The sequence below is a fragment of the Dipodomys merriami genome, unplaced genomic scaffold (assembly GCF_024711535.1).
Source record: "Dipodomys merriami isolate MVZ:Mamm:240054 unplaced genomic scaffold, mDipMer1.0.p SCAF_34, whole genome shotgun sequence".
NCBI classification, from domain to species: Eukaryota; Metazoa; Chordata; class Mammalia; order Rodentia; family Heteromyidae; genus Dipodomys; species Dipodomys merriami.
In genome coordinates this window covers 17,670,936-17,685,467 of record NW_027204937.1, presented here as the reverse complement: position 1 = coordinate 17,685,467, position 14,532 = coordinate 17,670,936, and the positions used below count along the sequence as shown (strand labels likewise).

Sequence of the window (14,532 nt, the reverse complement as noted above, 5' to 3'; positions counted from 1 at the left end):
AGCCCCAGTAAGTAAAAAAATATATACATAAAATAATTTTGGCTCATGTGTTCAGAGGTCTGAGTTGTGGTCACTGTTTCTCACTGCTTTTGGGCCTGTGGCCAAGCAGCAAGTCATGACAGGGAGTCCAAAGAAGAGTGAAGCTATCCACTTCATGGTGGCCAGGAAGCCCAAGAGAGGAAGAGGAGGGGCTTGGGTCCCACATTCCCCTCTAAGACTAGATTACTTTTTTGTGGGGGGGGGTTCAGTCCTGGGGCCTGAACTCTCAGCCTGGGTGCTGTCCCTCAGCTCTTCAGCTCAAGGCTAGCACTCTACCACTTGAGCCACAGCGCCACTTCCGGCTTTTTTTTTCTGCTTATATGGTGCTGAGGAATAGAACCCAGGGCCTTAAGCATGTAAGGCAAGCACTCTACCACTGAGCCACCTTCGCAGCCCTAGATAACTTATTAGAGAGCCCACTTCTTAAAGTTTCTACTACCTCCTATAAGTGCCAAGCTGTGGATCCAATTTTTAATGTTTGGGCCTCTGGGAGACATTCCACATTGAAACCACAGCAGGATGTTTATTCTAAAGTTTGTTCATGGTAGCACTCATCTGCCATCTTGGCCATCTTCTCTTCCAGAGCCACAGAGCCTGACCCTGAACACCTAAGGTCTGACTAGATACCATTGTACAAACACCAGGATTTCTTTTACCAAAGAAACCATTGGGCACCAGTGGCTCAAGCCCATAATCATAGCTACCCAGGTGGCTGAGATCTGAGGATCACAGTTAGAAGCCAGCCTGGGCAGGAATATCCATAAGATTCTTATCTCCAATAAACTACTCAGCAAGAGCTGGAAGCGGTACTGTGGCTCATGTGGTAGGGCACCAGCCTTGAACACAAAGAGGCTCAGGGGGGCTGGGAAGGTGGCTCAGTGGTAGAGCACTTGCCTTGCATGCCTGAGACCCTGGGTTCAATTCCTCAGCACAACATAAGCAAAAAGAAAAAAGCCGGAAGTGGCGCTGTGGCTCAAATGGTAGAGCGCTAGCCTTGAGCTGAAGAGCTGAGGGACAGCGCCCAGGCCCAAAGTTCAGGCCCCACTACTGGAGCCCCCCCCCCCAAAAAAAAGAGGCTCAGGGACAGTGGCTAGTCCCTGAGATCAAGCCCCAGGACTCCCCCCCCAATAATAAATAAATAAATATTAAAAAGAGAAACCACCTAGGAGCCTCAGGTAGCCCAAGATAGACCCTTACTAGTATAGGACAGCCAATGGCTGTCCTGTGTGCCAGCCCAATGGCTGAGCACAGCTCTCTGGAGAGGAGGACAACACAAGTGCTGAAAAAAGCCTAGAGGAAGGAGCTCCAGGCTGTGCTGCTCCTGAGAAGGTCCACCCTACCCTTCTACTGCACAGAATGCCCTGAGTGCTGGTGCCCCAGAGGTCTCAGTTCCATCCAGGACCATCATGGACCAAGCACAGAGGGGAACAGAGTATATTAACTCACATGTACTCTCCACAGTCAGTGATAATCTTTTTCTTTGGAGCCAGAGTAGAAGCCACCTATCCCTGGCCACAGAGCTCTCTCCAACCTCCAGGGCTGTGTACCAAGGGCCCAGTCAAGAACAAGGCTATTCTCTATTACCTACCTCATCCAGGCTTTCACTGACCTCCCCAAATACTGTGTGCTTGCCATCCAGCCAATCTGTTTTATTACAGATCAAGAAGAACTGGAAGCCATTGTTTTTTGGGCCAGAATTGAACATGAGACGAGGCCTAGGGAGGAAATGACCATGTCAATTCTCTCCACCCTGCCCCCAGCCCTTAAAGTCTGTTGCAGATTATGGATAGATAGCCCTCCACCAGTGAGCTCAGGCTCTGACATGCAGGCCTGGCAGATGTGGTACCTTGTCTTTCATTTGTTAGCAAGACAGGGTGAACAGGATTGTCTCAATCATTTCATATTGGTGTGTCCATTCAGCAAATACTCCCTACTTGATAATGAGACTCCTGGGGATAGTGGTTCCAGCCCTGGAGAAGCTGTTTTTGTTTTTAGTCATGGATCTTGAACTCTGGGCTTGGGCACTATCCCTGTGCTCTTCAGCGCAAGGCGAGCACTCTACCACTTGAGCTACAGCACGACTTCCAGTTGCCTAGTGGTTTATTGGAGATAAGAGTCTCATGGACTTTCCTGCCCAGGCTGGCTTTGAACAGCGATCCTCAGATCTCAGCCTCCTAAGTAGCTAGGATTACAGGTTTGAGCCATCGGCACCCGGCGAGAAGCTGTTAATCTAGTAGAAAAGTTACTAAATATGAGCCAGGTGTGGTGGTAAAAGTTGAAGCAGGATTGTGGTTCAAGGTCAATTTAGAAAAAATTACTGAGATTCTATCTCAAAAACAAAATAAAAACCAAGTTTTGATGTGTGGGTCCAGTGTTAGTCCTCTTGCTTTGGTTAGCAAGTGTAAGGCCCTGAGTTCAAACCCCAGGATTAAATTTTATTTTTTTATTTTTTTGGTCCGATCATAGGGCCTGAACTCTGGGCCTGGGCGCTGTCCCTCAGCTCTTCAGCTCAAGGCTAGCACTATACCACTTGAGCCACAGTGCCACTTCCAGTTTTTTGTTTTTTTTTTTTTTTTCTGTTTATGTGGTGCTGAGGAATCAAACCCAGGGCCTCATGCATGCAAAGCAAGCGCTCTACCACTGAGCCACCTTCCCAGCCCCAGGATTAAATTAAAAAAAAAAAGCAAGAGAAGGGATGTAGTTCAATAGTAAAGCACTTTTCTGGACTGCATGAGGCCCTGGCCTTAATCCCCAGAACTGAACAGAGAGAGGGAGAAGGAGTTGGAGGAGAAGAGAAGGGAGAGGAGGGAAGGAGAAGGAAGGGAAAGAGAAGGAGAGGTAAGGAGGTAAAGGAGTTAGGGGAAGGGAGAAAGGAAGGAAGGAAGGGAAAAGGAGGAAGGGAAGGAGGGAAGGAAGAAAGGAGGGAAGGAAGGAAGGAAGGAAGGAAGGAAGGAAAGAAGGAAGGAAGGAAGGAAGGAAGGAAAGATACTAGTTACTTAGTAGGCTGAGATCTGAGGATCGCAGTTCAAAGCCATGTCTGTGAGACTCTTGTCGCCAATTAACCACCAGAAAACTGAAAGTAGAGCTTTGTCTCAAAGTGGTAGAGCGCTAGCCTTGCGCAGAAAAGCTCACCAACAGTGCCTAAGCCCCGAGTTCAAGCCCCATCGCCAAAAATAAAAAGGAAGAGGGGTAAATACGGTTTCATCTCAGGAATTCCAGGTTGGTTTAACACCCAGACCTTAACTAATGTAATATGCCTTCTCACCAGAACATTGGACCAAAAATATGACACCATCATACCAATAGATGCAGAAAAAGTAGTTGACAAAATCCAATATCCTTTAATGATAACACTCAGAATGCCAGGAACTGTCTCAATCTGTTGTAAAGGGCCTTTACAAAACTCCATGGTCAAAGTCTGATGCTTCCTCCCAAGATCAAAAACAAAATAAGGATATTTGGTCTTCTCATTGCTTCTTCTCTTAAAAAAAAATAGAGGGACTGGGAAGGTGGCTCAGCAGTAGAGTGCTTGCCTTGCATGCATGAGGCCCTGGGTTCCATTCCTCAGCATCACATAAAGGCTGGAAGTGGCACTGTGGCTCAAGTGGTAGAGTGCTAGCTTTGAGCTGAAGAGCTGAGAGACAGCACCCAGGCCTAGAGTTCAAGCTCCACGACTCCCCCCGCCAAAAAAAAATAGCTGGATGCCAGTGGCTCATGCCTGTAATCCTAACTACTCAGGAGGCTGAGATCTGATGATCAGCATTCAAAGCTAGCTAGGCAGGAAAGTCAGTGAGACTCTTATCTCCAACTAACCATAAGAAAACTGGAAGTGTCACTGTGGTTTAAGTGGTAGAGCACTAGTCTTGAGCTGAAGAGCTCAGGAAAAGCACCCAAGCCCAGAGTTCAAGCCCCATGATTAACCAAAAAAAAAAAAAAGCAGAGGCTGGGAATGTGGCTCAGTGCTTGCCTAGCATGCATTAAACCCTGGGTTCAATTCCTCAGTACCACATACATAGAAAAAGCCAGAAGTGGTGCTGTGGCTCAAATGGTAGAGTGCTAGTCTTGAGCAAAAAAAGCTCAAGGACAGTAACTAGACCCTAAGTTCAAGCCCTAGGACTGACAAAAAAAAAAGTCCTCCTTACCAAATACTGTCTGAAAAAGAAACAAATTAAATCACTGCGAATTCCTAATTTCTTATCAAAAAGTAACAGGTTTATCATAAAATCAAATGAAAATGCAGGGCTGGGAAGGTGGCTCAGTGGTAGAGTGCTTGCCTTGCATACATGAAGCTCTGGGTTCGATTCCTCAACACTACATAAGCAGAAAAAGCCAGTGGCACTGTGGTTCGAGTGGTAGAGAGCTAGCCGGGAGCTGAATTGCTGAGGGACAGGGCCCAGGCCCAGAGTTCAGGCCCCATGGCCGACCAAAAAAAAAAAAAAAAGATTTACTACAAAGCTGGGCACTAGTGGCTCACACCTATAATTCTAACTACTCAAGCTGATATCTGAAGATTGCAGTTCAAAGCCAGCTTAGGCAGAAAAGTCTGTGAGATTCTCATCTCCAGTTAACCAGCAAAAAGCTGAAGGTGAGATGTGGCTCAAGTGGTAGAACATTAGCCTTAAGCAAAAATGTGTGCAAGTGCATTCAAACTACACAGGTACACACACACACACACACACACACACACACACACACACACACACACACACACACACACACATACACACACACACACACAACTACAAAGCTACAGAATTCAGGTTGGTATGGAGAAATCATAAGGATGCACATGTAGATCAGTGGTACAGAATGTAAAGTACAGAAATAAACCTCACGTTTAGGATCCATTGATACTCATTTTATCAAGGATGCCCAGACAACTGGACAGGAAAATAAGAGCCTTTCTTACAAATGGTGCTGAAATAACTTGATACCCACAAGCAAAAGAAGGATGCCTCACATCACATACTATGCTGATGCTAAATGGATCAAAGCCATTAGTCTCAATTCCAGAACACAATGGTGAATAAGAAAGACTAAGCTCGGGCTGGGAAGGTGGCTCAGTGGTAGAGCACTTGCCTTGCATGCCTGAGGCCTTGGGTTCGATTCCTCAGCACCACATAAGCAAAAAAGAAAAAAGCCGGAAATGGTGCTGTGGCTCAAGTGGTAGAGCGCTAGCCTTGAGCTGAAGAGTTGAGGGACAGCACCCAGGCCCAGAGTTCAGGCCCCATGACCAGACCCCCCCCCAAATAAAAAGAAAGAAAGACTAAGCTCTTCCTTCACAGCTGCTGGCATGCTAGGAAGGGAAATAGAAAGTATGAGAATATATAACACAATTTCAAGTAATAAGGGAGGAAAAAAAAAGGGAATGATCTGGCAGGGCATTGTGGCCCCTACTTGTAATCCTAGCATGCAGAAAGCTGAGGCAGGAGGATCAAGTGTTCAAGGCCAAGGCCAGCACAGTTGCTGACTTCTATAATCCAAACCATAATTCCAAAGGCCAAGATCATGATTTGATGTCAGCCTGGGCACAAAGCATATGGACTTCATCATCTAGTAAAAAGCTAGGTATCATGATGCATACCCAGTTAAACAGGAAGTACAAATAGGTTGTCCCAGGCAAAAACTAAAACTTTTTTTGTGTATGTTGGTTCTGGGCTTGAATTTAGGGCCAGGCTGCTGTACCTTAGCTTTTTTATTCAAACGTAGTATCCTATCACTTTGGACCACAGCTCTACTTCTTGTTTTTTGATGTTTAATTGTAGACAAGTCTCACAGACTTTCCTATCCAGGCTGGCTGCAAACTATAATTTTCAGATCTCAGCCTCCTTTGTAGCTAGGACTATCAGCATCCAGTGGAGCAAAGCTCTATTAACAAAATATAACCAAAGCAAAAAGGAGTGGGGTGTGGTTCAAATGACAGAGTGCCTACCAAGCAAGTATGAGGCCGAGTTCAAATCCCAGTACAGGAGAGTGGGGAATGATCTGATAGCAAGAAAGTCTGTTTTAGAGAGGTGAGGACAGGCTGAAGTGGCACATAGGTGCAGGCAAGGTGGGCTAGAAGACTTGAAGACAGATGGATAGGGTATGTGGATTACACAGGAGTCATGGATCAGCCCTAAGTTCCTGCCCAAACAGCTAAGTAGATGATGATCTCATTTACTGAAATAGAAGATGGGCAGGAAGAATTTCAGAAAGAAGAGCAAGAGTTGTTCAGGACACCATGAACTTTGAGGGGCAGTCGGACAGCCAAGGAAAGGCTGCAGGCAGGCAGCTGGACAGCAGCCTGGAAGTCAGAGCAGAAGCCTGGAGGCACAAGTGTGGACAAGATCTCCATGGGGTATTACTGCCCTCTAGAGATCATTTGGAAACTGTAATGTATATTTTCTGGCTGTACATGTTTCTGGCATTAGAGGGAAAGGAGCAGAAAATCTAGGAGCCCAACAATGTCTTACGTAATGGAGAATTGCCTTTAATTTTCTTTCTTTTTTTTGGGGGGGGGGTCCGGTCGTGGGGCCTGAACTCTGGGCCTGGGCGCTGTCCCTCAGCTCTTCAGCTCAAGGCTAGTGCTCTACCACTTGAGCCACAGCGCCACTTCCAGCTTTTTTCTTTTTTGCTTATGTGGTGCTGAGGAATCGAACCCAGGGCCTCAGGCATGCAAGGCAAGTACTCTACCACTGAGCCACCTTCCCAGCCTCGACTTTTTCTTGACTTTCAAATTCCAGGACATGGGGCTGGGAAGGTAGCTCAGTGGTAGAGTACTTGCCTTGCATGCCTGAGGCCCTGGGTTCGATTCCTCAGCACCACATAAGCAAAAAAGAAAAAAGCTGGAAGTGGCGCTGTGGCTCAAGTGGTAGAGCACTAGCCTTGAGCTGAAGAGCTGAGGGACAGCGCCCAGGCCCAGAGTTCAGGCCCCACGACCGGACCCCCCCCCCAAAAAAAAATCCAGAACATTTACATTAAAATCTGCTTATAATGATCTAGGCTTTTTTTCCCCTTTAGAAATCCAGAAGAAAAACATAAAATAAATAAAATATTTTTAAAAATCCAAAGAATCACTTTTTTAAAACATCTTAATTTTATTCTCCATTTTTAGTTTGGCCCCCTTTTTTTTACTGTTATTATAAAGATAATGTATAGAGGGGTTAAAGTTACATAGAGTAAGGAATCAATTTTTTGTGTATGCTGAATTTTTCCAGTAATAGATTTCTCACATAAACTAAGGCAACATTTACTTTTGTTCAGAAATTTACCAAGATGTTCTATTTCACATCACTGTGGCTGCCATATTGCATACCAAGCCAGTCCACAAACTGTTGCTCTAGGCAGAAACAGTTATACATTGAAGTATTTTACATACACAGTTGTGCCAAGCATTTGCATTATTTCCTCTTGATTAGGCTCTAAATTATTTTTCTATATGTCCTTTATACAGAAACAATGATGTGACTTATATCTTTTTTTTTTTCCTGTTGGTCACGGGGCTTGAACTCTGGGCTTGGGCACTGTCCTTGCACTCTTCAGCTCAAGGCACATGCTCTACCACTTGAGCCACAGTGCCACTTCCAACCCAATGTCTTTTTTTTTTTTTTTGTCAGTCATGGGGCTTGAACTCTGGGCCAGAGCGCTGCCCTCAGCAATTCAGCTCAAGGCAAGTACTCTGTCACTTACGCCACAGTGTCATTTCCAGTGGTTTATTGGAGATAAGAGTCTCACGGACTTTCCTGCTCAGGCAAGCTTTGAACCATAATCCTGAGATCTCAGCCTCCTGAGTAACTAGGATTACAGGCATGAGCCACTGGTGCCCGCTCCCTATGTCTTTAATATGATGTTTTGGAAGGACATCTTAACCATGGCCTTCATTCCAGCAAGAAAAGCATTAGCTCTAAGAGATGGGTGGGGGGCTAAAAAAGTTATGAACCAGTAAAGTGAATCTGCACAAAGAAGAGAACCCAAGGTTGGGCTTCTGATGCTTTGAACAATTTAGAGATGGGAAAAGGGGGCAGGATAGACAGCTACGCAGAGTAGGGTGCAATGAGAGTATAGCTGAGTGCATCACTCAGACTAAGATCAGAAAAGGAGATGAGCCATAGTGCCACTTCCTTTTTTTTTTTTTTTTTTTTTTGATTGTGGGGTTTGAACTCTGGGCCTGGGTGCTGTCCCTCAGCTCTTCAGCTCAAGAGCACTCTACCACTTGAGCCACAGCACCACTTCTGGTTTTATGGTGGTTTACTGGAGATAGGAGTCTCACAGACTTTCCTGCCCGGGCTGGCTTTGAACCATGATCCTCAGATCTCAGCCTCCTGAGTAGCTAGGATTACAGGCATGAGCCACCGGTGCCTGGATTTAGCTTTGTTTTAAATAGGATACTGTCTTGCATTTTTACCAGTGCCAACCTAGATTGCTATCCTCTTTATACTTCCTGCATAGCTGTTATGACAGGCATATACTATGCCCAGCTTTATGGATTAAGGTGGGATTTCACTAACTTTTTGCGAGACTTGGCTTCAAATTGTGACCTTCCCCATCTCTTAATACTTGTGAACATAGACAAGCAAGTAACAATGTCTGGCTTGTTGATATCTTAGAGAGAGAGAGAGAGAGAGAGAGAGAGAGAGAGAGAGAGAGAGAGAGAGAGAGAGAGAGAGGCAGGGCAGAGAAGGAATTCTCTCTGAAGGAGCTTAAGAGAGGGAGAAAGGCAATGACTGCTTTAAGAATTTTTGCTAGATCAGAGGTGAAGCTTAGAGGTAGAATACTTCCCTAACATGCACAAGGCCCTGTATTCAACTCCTAGCACTGAAAAGGGATCAATAGATTGGAGTAGCAGCTAGAGGGGTCAAGGAAAAGCTTTAGTTTTTGAAAGGCTGACATGCTGAATGCCAAGAGGCATGAGAGTGAATGCCTGGTGGGGGGCATTGATACATGCATGAAGGGGTGGAATCAGGGTCCCTGTGCAGGGGCTAGTGTTCCATAGGAGCCAAGCAAGTTCACTGTCACAGAAGGAATAGCAGAGGAGGGATGGGAGACATGGCCAGAGCAGGTGATCTGGCACCCAGGTGACAAGATAGTCTGTGCTGCTAGGAGCCGGTGGCTTATGCCTTTAATCCTAGCTACTCAGGAGGCTGAGATCTGAGGATCATAGTTCAAAGTCAGCCTGGGCAGGACAGTCCCTAAGACTCTTTTTAATTTTCCTTTTTGTTTATGTGGTGCTGAGAAATTGAACCCAGGGCCTCATGCATGCAAGGCAAGCGCTCTACCACTGAGCCACCTTCCCAGCCCTCTTTTTTTTTTTTTTTTTTTTTTTGTCAGTCATAGAGCTTGAGCTCTGGGCTGTAGCACTGTCTCTCAGCTCTTCAGCTCAAGGCAAGCACTCTACCACTTGAGCCACAGTGCCACTTCCAGTTTTCTAGTGGTTTATTAGAGATAAGAGTTTCACGGACTTTCCTGCCTGGGCTGGCTTTGAACCATGATCCTCAGATCTCAGTCTCCTGAGTAGCTAGGATTACAGGTGTGAGCCGCAGGCGCCCAGCCCCTAAGACTCTTTTTTTTTTTTTTTTGTCGGTTGTGGGGCTTGAACTCTGGGCCTGAGCACTGTCCTTCAGCTCTTCAGCTCAAGGCAAGCACTCTACCACTTGAGCTACAGCGCCACTTCCGGTTTTCTGGTGGTTTATTGGAGATAAGAGTCTCACGGTCTTTCCTGCCCAGGCTGGCTTTGAACCGTGATCCTCAGATCTCAGCCTCCTGAGTAGCTAGGATTACAGGCGTGAGCCACCAGCACCCGGCTCCTAAGACTCTTATCTCCAATTAAACACCAGAAAACTGGAAGTGGCACTGTGGTTCAAATGGTAGAGTGCTTGCCTTGAGCTGAAGAGCTGAGGGAAAGCACCCAGACCCAGAGTTTAAGCCTCCACAACTGACAAAAAAAAAACAGTAGTCTGTGTTATGTTTGTGAATAAAATCCAGGACTAGGAGCCAATAAGGAGGTGGGGAGGGGTGGGGGAGAATGCTGGAAGGTCAGAGAGTGGAGAAAAGGCCTTTCAGACTGTGGGTAACAATTTGATGAGGCTTGTGATGAGCATGTTATATACATTACTTTATTTCTCAAATCATTGCTTGAGCTTTAGTTAAAACAGTATGATTTGAAGAAGTCAAATCAGTTCTTGGATTGGTATGGTAAAGAACTGAAATTTCATTAGTTCTGTTTTCTTCCAAAGCCTCCACTCTTAAAACATTTGAAAATAATGCTTGTTTCATCCAATCAATTAAAAATCTCTATTTCAGTGTCTTTTGAATTCTTAGTACTTACATCTACAAGTACAAAAGAATGGTGTGAATTGTTAGTGAATGAAGCTGCTTTTTTAAAAATCTATGCAAAATTTCCATACTTGCTAAAAAGGTTCTTTTATTTATTAAAGGTACTATATAGGCTTAAAAAAAGAAGCAAATGTGGCAATCTAGGAGGATGGCTGGGCACTGCTCAAAGCCCCCTTAAGACCTGTGCTCTCAAGTTGGCACTGTAATCCTAGCTACTCAGGAGGCTGAGGTCTGAGGACTGAGATTTGAAGCAAGCCCAAGCAGATAAGTCTGATAGACACTTAACTCCAGTTAACTACCCAAAAGCCAGAAGTGGAGATGTGGCTTAAGTAGTAGAATACCAGCCTTGAGTGAAAAAGTGCCTATGACCTAGGTTCAAGTCCCAGCATTGGCAAAGAACACACACACACACACACACACACACACACACACACACACACACACACACACACACACACACACACACACACACCCTTCCTTATGGGCAGTGTCAATAGTTTGGAAATAGGTTAGAAATCTGGAAGAAAGAAAGTTGGGAACTATGAAGTACTAGCTTAGAAATGACATCCCGTGACAAAGAGTACAGTTATATCTGAAATCAGTAATTATAGAGTATTGTGCCCCGTGGCATCCAGGAACCATGTTGGAGTGGTCCTGTGTACCACTCACTTTCTTCCATTCTCACAATTCAGGGTTCTGTAATTTCAAGACCCTAGCTCTGGAAGGAACACTTTAACTAGTGGAGACATCCAGAATCCCAGTACACTATAATCTATGCCTGCTACCTGGTCACACTAGGCAACCTGTGCCAAGGGGCAAGTAAGTGAGAAAATGAGCTGCCATCTTGGAAAGATAATGGACTCTATCAGGAAGAAGTTAAATGTTTTATAATGGGGCTGGGCAGAAAATGTTTGGCACTCAGGGATTCCAGTAGGGCACCTTTTATAGTCTGTCAGATTCTGACAGACAACCTCAGCCTGGAAAAATATAATGACCCAGAGTTCAAATCCTCATGGAGAAAGGTCTAGGACATCCCACTATTGTGTGAGAAGAGAGGAATCTGGAAGTAGTAAGGAGGGAGATGACTCCTGGTGAGAGTTCTGGGACCAACAGCAGCAATGAGGACTATGATTCTTCCCACTAACTGGCCAGCATCCTAGAATAGCCATTTCTGGGTGATGTGTATTTATGTGAGTGGTAGGGACAGGGAGACCACTGAAGATACTGTTACATCTTCACATCCTGAGCCTAACCAAGCCCATCACTCCCTCTGTTCCCAGGAGTGATGGACATCCTAAGGCCCAGAATGAGACCCACTTAGTGAGAAAATTGCCTTGGCCAGAAGGAAATGCCTCATGAAGTGCACATCACTCCTGGGAATCAGTCAGAACCATGACTGGTCCACAGGAAGATACACAGGTCTGGTTCCCATACCGTAACTCAAGACAACTCTGAACTGAGTTGAGTTTTGAGACCAGCTCCAGAACTCCTCCTGGGATTACCTGAGGCTTCAGTGTGACTGCTGAGGGGTTCCCTCATTGCTTTCTGTCTAATCTGCTTCCTTCCTTCTCACAGTTGTCTTTAAGATCATGCCTCAGTCTCTTGCCCATAAACCTTCATGAACTGATTTCCAAAAGGCTAACCTGAAACAATCAAAAATTGAAATAAGCCAAATACAACTGGTTCATCCTGTCTACTTGGGAGGCTGAAAACCCGGAGGATCACAGTTTGAAGACAGCACAGACAGAAAAGTCCAAGAGACTCTATATCCAATTAACCAACAAAAAATACAGGGCTGGAGACCTGGCAGAAAGGTTGAAGCCCTAAGTTCAATCCTTAGTATCACAGCCCCCACCAAAAAAAAAAAAAAAAAACCAAACCAATGAAACAAAAGCTGAAAAAAAAAATCAAGTAATGTGAGTAAAATTTCCAAGATAGAGCAATAAAAACTGACAGCGCTGGGTGACTGTGGCTCACACCTGTAATCCTAGGAGGCTGAGATCTGAGGATTGTGGTTCAAAGCCAGCCAGGGCAGGAAAGGCCAATTAACCACTAGAAAACCGGAAGTGGCCCTGTGGCTCACGTGGTAGAGGGCTAGCCTTGAGCTGAAGACCTGAGAGATAGGTCGAGTTCAAGCCCTCCACCAACAAACAACAACAAAAAAACTGACTTAGCTGAAAGAAAGGAACATTGCCTTAGAACAGCGATGTTGCTAGGGTGGAAAAGAATGTCAGAAGCGGGCCATTCTGAGGTGGCAAGGAAATCCGAGGGGACTGACAGCTTCATCAACGTGGTGGCTCTTAAAAAGCTACATTACAAATGCCATCAGTAGACTAAGTACAAGATGAGTTAGGCAAGCTGTGGGCCAGGGCATGGGGGTGAGCGGGAAAGGGGAGAACTGGGGAAAACTAAGGGCGACATTGTCCCAAAGAGAAACCCACGCACGGTCGGCCTGTGACATGGTGACCCCTCTGCGCAGCACCTTCATAACAACAACGAAGTTATAGATTCATTTAAAAAGCGAAATTATACCAAGATACAACGACCGAAGTGGGGTGCTCGGCGGCGAGGGGGACGATGCAGGGCGGCCGAGGGTCTGGCGCCCACAGCCAGGGGCTGTCGGCGGCCCGACCGGAAGAGGGGGTGTCACGAGGGCCGGAAGCCAGCAACCAGTGAGGGGCTGTCTGCGGCCTAACCGGAAGAGGGGAGTCACGAGGACCGGAAGCCTGCCGCCAGCGAGGGGCTGTCTGCGGCCCGACCGGAAGAGGGGGGTCACGAGGGCCGGAAGGCAGCCGCCTGCTGAAGCAGCCTGCGCGGGTACCTCGCACTTGGGACTGGGCGTTGGAGCGGCAAGGCCCTCTTCCCAAAGACCAGTTTCTTAGCGCTGGCCACTCTCGGAGAGATGAAGGGGCAGCAGAGGGCAGCGGAAGCAGGAGACAAGGCCGCGCAGGTTCACAAGGGAGCCGTGGTTTTGGGCCAGGACCCAGCGGGCGAGGCTGTGGCCGGCCTCTACTCAGCCGCTTCCTTTCCTGTGCTCCAAGTCAGGTATGTCTTCAAGGCCAACCATGAGAACCAGCTGATGTCCAGGGTGGCCCAGGTGTCTGAGGGGCAGGTGGATGGCCAGACAAAAGGCCCTGGCACCATCCGTGGGCACCCTGACGCTCAGCCCATGACCCACGCGGCCATCCAGAGTGCTTTCACCAGCGATGCTGCAGTTGACACCAAGGAGACGGCTGTTGGGCCTTACTGTACTTACTTCCTCAGCCTTGAAGTGGAAGATAGGAAAGGAGGCACTACATCCGGGTCTACAGCTGCCACTGTTAGCAGGAGGCGAGCAACTCCTCCCTTCAACGGGCCGCTCTTGATGACGTCACCACAGGAAGTGCTGGGCGGAAGCCTGCAGTCAGTTGTTCCCAGAAGCCACCCATATTACCCCAAACCACCGTCTCCCTGGACAACTCAAGATGTGGAACGTAGGATTCAACATAATAAAGTGGAGCGCCGCTGCCAAGACAAGATCAACAGCTGGATCATGGAACTGGCCAAGATCATCCCAGACTGCTCTATGGAGTACCCCAAGTCTGGCCCCAGTAAAGCTGGAATTCTATCCAAAGCCTGGGAGTATATCCAGGAGCTTCGACAGAGTAACCAGTGGTTGTCTGAAGAAACACAGGGACTAGTTCAACTGCAGCTGGACAATGATGACCTTCGACAACAGGTTGAAGATCTTAAAACGAAGAATCTGCTGTTACGAGCTCAGTTGCAACACCATGGGTTAGAGGTCACGAATGACAGCAATTTGCAGGGTGCCAGTTCCAGTGGCTCATGCCTGTAATCCTAGCTCCTCTGAGGATCACAGTTCAAAGCCTTTGAGACTTTTACCTCCAATTAACCACCAAAAGTGTTTGTGTTCAGTGGTAGAGCACCAGCCCTGACCGAAAAAACTAAAGGACAACATCCAGACTCTGAGTTCAAGCCCCAGTACTGGAAAAAACACAAAAAGAATTCAGGTGCTTTGGGCTTGAGAACTGGAGAAAGCAACAGCACCCCTTTCTTTATCCACTTGTGGTGTCGGGCTTGGGGAATTTGTAATGTATGTCTTTGATTCAAGCCCCTGTGGTGTAGTATACTGCCATCCTGTGGAACTGTGTATAGGAACCCACAGCCTTGCTTGTCTTC

At 46.7% G+C, this 14,532-nt stretch overlaps 1 pseudogene; it reads left to right on the top strand.

The window, feature by feature from the left end:
- Positions 1-13,255: 13,255 nt before the first annotated feature.
- Positions 13,256-14,532, top strand: LOC138803291 (upstream stimulatory factor 1 pseudogene; annotated as a pseudogene).